Here is an 8,292-nt window from a genome sequence, read left to right as displayed (position 1 = left end):
CTGCTTTCCTGTTTTCCCAATGATTTTTACCACAGTGAATTCTTATATTGAAAGCTTAAATCTTTACATTTATCAAACATAAGATTACTATAATCATTTACTACTGGGTATCGTATATCTACTCTATTCTGCTGATCCACCATGCTATTTCTTAGCCAGCACCAGATAGTTTTGATAATTACTGCCTTATAATGCATTTTAATATCTAGCACTTCCTTCCTTTACCTTTTTTTTCATTAATTCCTTTTATATTCTTGACCTATTGTTCTCCCGAATGAATTTTGTTATTATTTTTTTTCTAGCTCAATAAAGTAATTTTTTGGTAATTCAATTGGGATAGCACTGAATAAGTACATAAATTTAGATGGGATTGTCATTTTATTATATTGGCTTGGCCTACCAATTAATATTTCCCCATTTATTTAAATCTGACTTTATTTGTATAAAAAGTGTTTTTATAATTACGTTCATATAGTTTCTGGGTTTGCCTTGGCAGGTATACTCTGCCAAGTATCTTATATTATCTACAGTTATTTTAAATGAACTATCTCTTTTTTTAATTAACAAATTGTATATTAATGGCCGTGAAAAACATGGACAAGAGAAACAAGGAAACAGGGAAAATGAATTGAGCATAAATATGGAATGGATGTATATACTTGGCTGGAACGCTGTTTTTCAAATGTATGTATTAACTAAAACACTTAAGGTAGAAGCTTTTTTAGACCATTCAAATGTTCTTTTCCTCAGCAATATATCTTTGGGGACTACTGAAGTGTATCATGAACCAAAATGCAAAGTGGAATTGCATGCTGTCACAAATTTTAGACCAGAAATGTCTAGTCATTTCCTTGAAGAAAAGCTACTGAGCAAGCCAGTGGTCATCCAGCTTAGGGACAATAAAGCTCAGGCAAGATGTCAAAGCCAACCTGATATATGTCGGCAGAGACAGAATCTCCATGTTGGTGGTGCATGTGTATAGCACTCCACACAACAGCAAGAATGTGACATGTTAGGGCTATATCAAATCCAAGATGGTAGAACAGAGTAAGGCAGTAACTGGCTAGGAATATACACTTAATACAAAAGAACTCCCAGGGCTGCCAACCATCTTGTAGGTAGCAGCACCAGACCACTGGCCAAGCAAAAATGGGCAAGGTAAACTACTGGTCTAGAACAGCAGAATGGCGAATGTGGATCTGGATATATACCCATTGAACAGGACCTTACAGCAGGGCCATGCTAGCAAAGACATCTTTCAGGTAATGGGTCTGTCTCACATCTTCACTATTTCCTATGACTTTCTTATTTTTCTGCAGCCAGTGTCATCCTTATCTATCTACTATCTCTTCTTGCAGAGCTTTATTGGTAATGTATAGAAATGCTGATGATTTATGTGGACTTATTTTATATCCTGCTACTTTGCCAAGATTATTAATCATTTCAGCTCGCTTTTTAGTTGAATGTCGAAGATTTTCTGAGTATACCATTATATTATCTGCAAAAAGAGATAGTTTTATTACTTCATCACCAATTCTGATTCTTTCAGTTTCTTTTTCTTTTTTTATTGCTATTGCTAACATTTCTAGTACAATATTTAATAATGTTGGTGATATTACGCATTCTCGTTTCACTCTTGATCTTATTGAAAAGGCTTCTAGCTTATCTCCATTATAGATAAGGCTTGCTGATGGTTTCAGGTAGATGTTTCTTGTCATTTTAAGGAAAAATCCATTTATACCTATACTTTCAAGTGTTTTTAATAGGAATGAGCGTTGTATTTTGTCAAAAGTTTTTTCTGCATCTATTGATATAATTATGTGATTTTGGGGGGTTACTTTTGTTATTGACATCATTAATATAATTAACAAGCTCTGCATTCCTGGTATAAATCCCACTTGGTCATAATGTATAATCAATATGATATATTGTAGTTGCCTAGCTAGTATTTTATTTAGGATTTTTGGATCAATATTTATTAGGGAAATTCATCTATAATTTTCTTTCTCTATTTTTGTTCTTCCTGTTTTAGGTATCAGCACTATATTTGTTTCATAAAAGGAGTTTGGTAGGACTCCTTCTTTGCCTATTATTCCAAATAATTTATTTAATATCAGAATTAGTTCATCCTTAAATCTTTGGTAGAATTCACTTGTAAATCCATCTGGTCCTGATGCTTTTTTTTTTTTTTTTGGTTAGGCAATGGAGTTAAGTGACTTGCCCAGGGTCACACAGCTAGTAAGTGTTATGTGTCTGAGGCTGGATTTGAACTCAGGTTCTCCTAACTCCAGTGCCGGTGCTCTATCCACTGCACAACCTAGCTGCCCCCTGATGCTTTTTTTTTTTTTAGGAAGCTCACTTATGGCCTGTTTGATTTCTTTTTCTAAAATAGTTTCATTTAGGTATTCTGTTTCCTCTTCTGTTAATTTGGGCAGTTTATATTTTTGTAAGCATTCTTCCATTTCACTTAAATTGTTAAATTTATTGGCATGTAGTTGGGTAAAATACTCTTCTAATAATTGCTTTAATTTCATCTTCATTTGTGGTGTATTTACCCTTTTCATTTTTGATACTAGTGATTTGGTTTTCTCTCTTTTAAAAAAATCATATTAACCAATGGTTTATCTATTTTATTAGTTTTTTTTTTATAAAACCAAATCCTAGTTTTATTTATTAATTCAATGGTTTTCTTACATTTCATTTTATTATTCTCATCTTTAATATTCAGGGTTTCCAATTTGGTATTTAATTGGGGATTTTTAATTTGCTCTCCTTCTAGCTTTTTAAATTGCTTACCCAATTCATTGATCTGCTCTTTCTCTATTTTTATTGCTGTAAGGATCTAGAGATATAACCTTTCCCCTGATTACTGATTTTGCTGCATCCCACAAGTTTTGATATGTTGTCTCATTATTATTATTCTTTGTTAAATTTTTGAATCTTTTTTCCAACTGCTTGACTTTCTCTTCTTAATTTTCTTACTTTTCTTGCATTGCTCTTATTTCTTCTTCCAATTTTTCTTCAACTTCTATTATTTGACATTTAAAGTCCTTTTTAAGCTCTTCCAAGAACTCTTTTTGGGTTTGTGACCATTTTAAATTTTTCTTTGAAGCTTTACAAGAAGCAATTTTGTCTTCTGAATTTGAACCCTGATCATCTCTATCACCATAATAACTATCTATGGTCAGGTTCTTTTTCTGTTTTTTACTCATTTTGTTTGTTTTTTGTTAGGCCATCGGGTTGAGTGACTTGCCCAAGGTCATACAGCTAGTAAGTGTTTTGTGTCTGAGAACACATTTGAAGTCAGATCCTCCTGACTTCAAGGCCAGAGCTCTATCCACTGTGCCACCTAGCTGCCCCTTTTTACTCATTTTTTCAAACAGCCTATTTCTTGGCTGTTAATTGTATGTTAGAATCAGGCATTGCTCCCAGGGTGGGGAGGAGCATGGGGTGGTGGTGGTAGGGTGGTGGATGTCTCAGGCTTCAGATTTTTTGTTCTATTGTTTTCTGAGCTCTTTGACCTCTTGGTTTTTCCAGTGTTCTGTGATCCAAGGCCAGATGTGGTCACTGCTCTTCTGGCTCACACTTTGGTCTATAAGTGACCTTAGGTACTCCTCTCTGCCCCTGAGCTTTGACAAGGGCCCCCAGTACTGCTGCCACCGTAAATGCTCTTGTAGTTGCAGGTGTCAGCTCACTCCTCTGTCCTGGAACCAAAACCAAGGACTCTGCTCTACTGTGAGTGATGACAGCCAGCAAAGCCCCTGCCCATCTGCACCACACTCAGCACCACACCAGCATGTGCTCACCTGTCTGGTCAGCATGCCTGAGCCCTGTGTCTAGTATCAGCAGAGGGCCCCCACAACCTTTCCCTGATCAGCTGCCCAGCCTCCACACCATCTGTGGGCCAAAAGCTCTGAAAGCTAAGGCTGTAGCTGTTCCCAGGGCTTGCTATTTGTTGACTCAGTGGTATCTTCCCAGAGGTGTCTGTACCTCAATCAGGCCAGACCACCACCTTGGGAAGCCAAATCTTTTCTAAGTTGTCTTAGGCTGGACAACTGCTTTACTGCAACTTTTAATTATTTCTGCTGCTCTAAAATTTACTTGGAGGCATTATTTTAAGTTGTTTGTGGGGGAATTTCAGAAAGCCAGGTAGTTTCCTGCCTTATTCTACCATCTTCCCACAATTCCCTCACAATGTTGTTATTGTATAAATTGTTCTTTTGGTTCTGCTTGCTTCAATCTGCATCAATTCACATAGGTCTTCACAGGTTTCTCTGAAACTGTCTCTTTCATCATTTCTTATAGCACAATATTATTCCATTACATTCATATACCATTCTTAATTGATGGAGATCCTCTTCATTTCTACTTCTTTTCCACTACAGAAAGAGCTTTTATAAATATTTTTTGTACACATGGGTCCTTTTCCTCTTCTTTGGCTTTTTCTTTTTGTCATTGACTTCCTTGGGTTATAGGCGAAACAATGTTGATATTTTAGTTATTTCCTTCATGTAGTTCCAGATTCCTTTCCAGAATAGTTGGACCAATTTATAGATCCACCAATTGTGCAGTATGATTCCTATCTTTCCACAATCCCTTCAATACTGATTACTCCCATCTTTTTAGAGGCAGCTAGTAGACCAGTGGATAGAGCACTGGACCTGGTGTCTTACTCCCGAGGCCCAAGAAGTTAAAATCTGTCCTCAGATATTTACTATCTATATGACCCTGGGCAAGTCACTTAATATCTGTATCTCAGTTTCCTCAACTGTAAAATGGAGATAAGAATAGCACCTACCACCCAGGGTTGTTGTGAGGATCAAATGAGATAATACTTGTAAAGTGCTTAGCACAATGCCCGGCACATAGTAGGCACTATATAAATGCTTGTTCCCTTCCCCTTTTGCCATCTTTGCCAATTTTCTGGGTGTGATTTTTAAACCTCAGAATTATTTGCCTTTTCATTCCTCTTAATATCAATGATTTGTAATATTATTTCATTTTTTAATTTTATTTTATTTGTAATGTTATTTCACTTGTTAATAGTTTGCAATTCTCTTGAGATTTGTTTGTTTGTATCCTTTGATTGCTCATCTATTGAGAGATGGCTTTTGGTTTTATATATTTCTATTAGTTGCATATATATCCCAGAGATCAGATCCTTATTAAAGATATTTGATATGAAGATTTTTCCCAGTCTTCTCCTCCTCCTTCTCCTTCTCCTTCTCCTTCTCCTCCTTCTCCCCCTCTTCCCCTCCTCCTCCTCCTCCCCTTCTCCTCCTCCTCTTCCCCTTCTCCTCATCCTCCTCCCCTTCTCCTCCTCCCCTTCTCCTCCTCCTCCTCTTATTTCATCCACCCCTGAAACCATCTAAGTCTCTCTATTTTCCTCATTATAATTTCATAAGCTGCTGACATTCTAGATTTTCCCTTGCATCCTCTTCCCTCTGATGTGGAGAGGTCAGCAAAGTAGATAAGGCACTGGACTTGGAGTCAGGCAGATCTGGGTTCTGAGTACTTTCCCTGAAGTACTCAGCCTCAGGTGGACTGTTATATTGCTTGTTGTCTTTTGTTTTATTTTCTTTTCATCACTTTTCTGGTTTAAATTCTTCTTTCTCTGTACTGTCTATTACAGGCTTCTCACATCCCTAAGATTAAGGTTGTCCAGTAACTGCCCTAAAGCTGTTTAAGAGGTGGAATGTCCTCTAGAAGACCTTTAGAACCTTGCCATTAAGGAGTATGGCAGGAGGAATATCTCCCAGAATTCCTTGCCATGTCAGTTAATACAGTTCTTTTTCTTAAAAGGTATTTAAACCATCTTTGAGAATTAATTGGCTCAGAAGACTAAAGGCTCAGGGGCAGCTAGGTGGCGCAGTGGATAGAGCACTGGCCCTGAAGTCAGAAGGACCTGAGTTCAAATCCAGCCTCAGACCAAACACTTGACACTTACTAGCTGTGTGACCCTGGGCAAGTCACTTAACCCCAACTGCCAGAAAGAAAGAAAGAAAGAAAGAAAGAAAGAAAGAAAGAAAGAAAGAAAGAAAGAAAAGAAAGAAAGAAAGAAAGAAAGACAGACTAAAGGCTCAGTCCATTGATGCAGCTTGCTGGTCTCCTGAGTGCAAAAAAAAAAATAATAGAGTCAGGGAAGTTGAGCTCAACAGAATCAAGGCTATATCCTCACTGAATAGCCCTTCCCTGCTCTGTGTCTTCCTCCTACTATAACTAAGGAAATCTTTGGTTAGCTGTTCAATTCATAAAATGCTTTAAGGTTTGTAAAATACTTTGCACGTTATCTCATTTAATCCTCATGACAACTCTATGAAGTAGGTGCCATTATTCCCATTTTATAGATGAGGACTATTTTTTGGGTCTGGCCATTCAACCAGTTCAAATCCACCTGAACATGCTACTGTCTAGCTCCTCTCTCCACCTTCTTCATAAGAGAATCACGAGAGACTTTGTTACCTGCTTTGCTAGAATCAAGAGTAGCCTATACCTTCAGCATTTTCCTGTCTATCAATCTAATAATGCTGTCAAAAAAGAAAATAAGGCTAATCTGGCATGACTTGTTGTTTGGGGCTGGCAAGAGAGGCTATTTCCCCCTAATGAGCCGGCACTATGCCCAGCCAGGCTGATTGTGATCAATCCTTCCCACATCCAAAGTCTATACCTCAGTGAAACGTCGTGTTTCCCTTCAGCATGGACATGAATGCAACTCCCACATGTCTTACATAGCTTTGATTTTGCTCTTAAACAGCAGCATAGCGAGGATACATACTTACATCACCCGTCCTGATTAGGGTGAGATTTAGCTGCTTCTGACCCCCACAATTCTTGCATATTTCCAGTTTCCTCAGGGATACCTCTCTCAGTCTTATATCATCCATGCTGAAGCAAAGCACAAAGCACCCATGGGCAGATCAGTACATGTAGTGGCTCAGACTTTGTGCCATAATTTATACTTTAGGGAATCTGGTTCTGGGATACTCTCTCTGGCTTTCCACTTGTCAAGCTCTCCTTTGCACTTTATAGTGTTTTAATTGGCAAGGAGACAATGTGCTATCTCTTGCCTCAGGTTCTGAATCTTCACATTGTGGTGCTGGATACCTTCATTGTTTGAGGTTGTCTAAAGGGGGCCTTTTCAGACTGGGGCTGGTTCTGCAAGCTTGTAAAGCTTGTCATACACCAACACGCACACATGGGTGGACCACTAGGGTCATATGGCAGAGGGTTTGAGGGAGTAAAAAGGCTTAACTTATGCTCATTGATATCCCTTTAAACTCCGTGGCCTTGTGGCATTTTTCACATGGCTATGGATAGCTTGGATTTATTCCCTTTAAGAATTGCCTGTTTGTATCATTTGGCCATTTTTCTCTGGCAATGGCTCATGTTCTTATATTTATATCAGTTCCTTATATTTCTTGGAAATGAGAACTTTATGTGAGAAACTTGCTATAAAGTTTTCCCCTCATTAACAGGGTTTTTTTTTCTGATTTTAACAGTATTAATTTTGTTTGTACAAAAATATTTCGATTTTGATCAAAATTGTCTGTTTAATCTTTTCTTTTTTTCCATTTATTTCTATTTCTTTATTCTGAGCCATTTTATCTCTAGTCCTCCATTTCTATTTCCATTCTTTTTAAAAAATTATTTAGTTTTAGTTTTTAACATTCAATTCCATAAGATTTTGAGTTCCAAATTTTCTCCCCATCTCTCCTCTCCCCCTACCCCAAGATGGTGTGCAATTTGAAAAAGGCTCTACAGATACATTTAATCTTTTCTGAGCTTCCCTATCTTTTCTTTGATCATGAACTCTTACCCTAGGCATAGTAGTAAAATGTATTTCCTTCCTTTTTTTTCTAATCTGATTATGGTGTGACCTTTTATATCTAGATCACGTATCCATTTGGAACTTATTATGGAACATGGTTAGGTATTGGCCTAAACTAATTTTCTTTCTTTCTTTCTTTCTTTCTTTCTTTCTTTCTTTCTTTCTTTCTTTCTTTCTTTCTTTCTTTCTTTCTTTCTGCTTAGGCAGTTGGGGTTAAGTGACTTGCCCAGGGTCACACAGCTAGTAAGTGTCAAATGTTTGGTCTGAGGCCGGATTTGAACTCAGGTCCTCCTGACTTCAGGGCCGGATTTGAACTCAGGTCCTCCTGACTTCAGGGCCAGTGCTCTATCTACTGCATCACCTAGCTGCTCCTGGCCTAAACTAATTTCTGCTAGACTGTTTTCCAATTTTTGTCACGTAGTAGGTCCTCTCTCCAGTTGTTGGGCCCATTGTGTCACTGTGTT

At 37.7% G+C, this 8,292-nt stretch overlaps 1 pseudogene; it reads right to left on the bottom strand.

Annotated features, from left to right (window-relative positions):
- Nucleotides 1-730: 730 nt before the first annotated feature.
- Nucleotides 731-1,322, bottom strand: LOC144455057 (transmembrane protein 187-like; annotated as a pseudogene).
- Nucleotides 1,323-8,292: the final 6,970 nt, after the last annotated feature.

This window comes from Phascolarctos cinereus, unplaced genomic scaffold (assembly GCF_003287225.1).
Source record: "Phascolarctos cinereus isolate Bilbo 61053 unplaced genomic scaffold, phaCin_HiC Scaffold_8;HRSCAF=390, whole genome shotgun sequence".
Classification (NCBI taxonomy): Eukaryota; Metazoa; Chordata; class Mammalia; order Diprotodontia; family Phascolarctidae; genus Phascolarctos; species Phascolarctos cinereus.
Note: the sequence above shows the minus strand (reverse complement) of the source record. Positions and strands in the feature narration are given on the sequence as shown.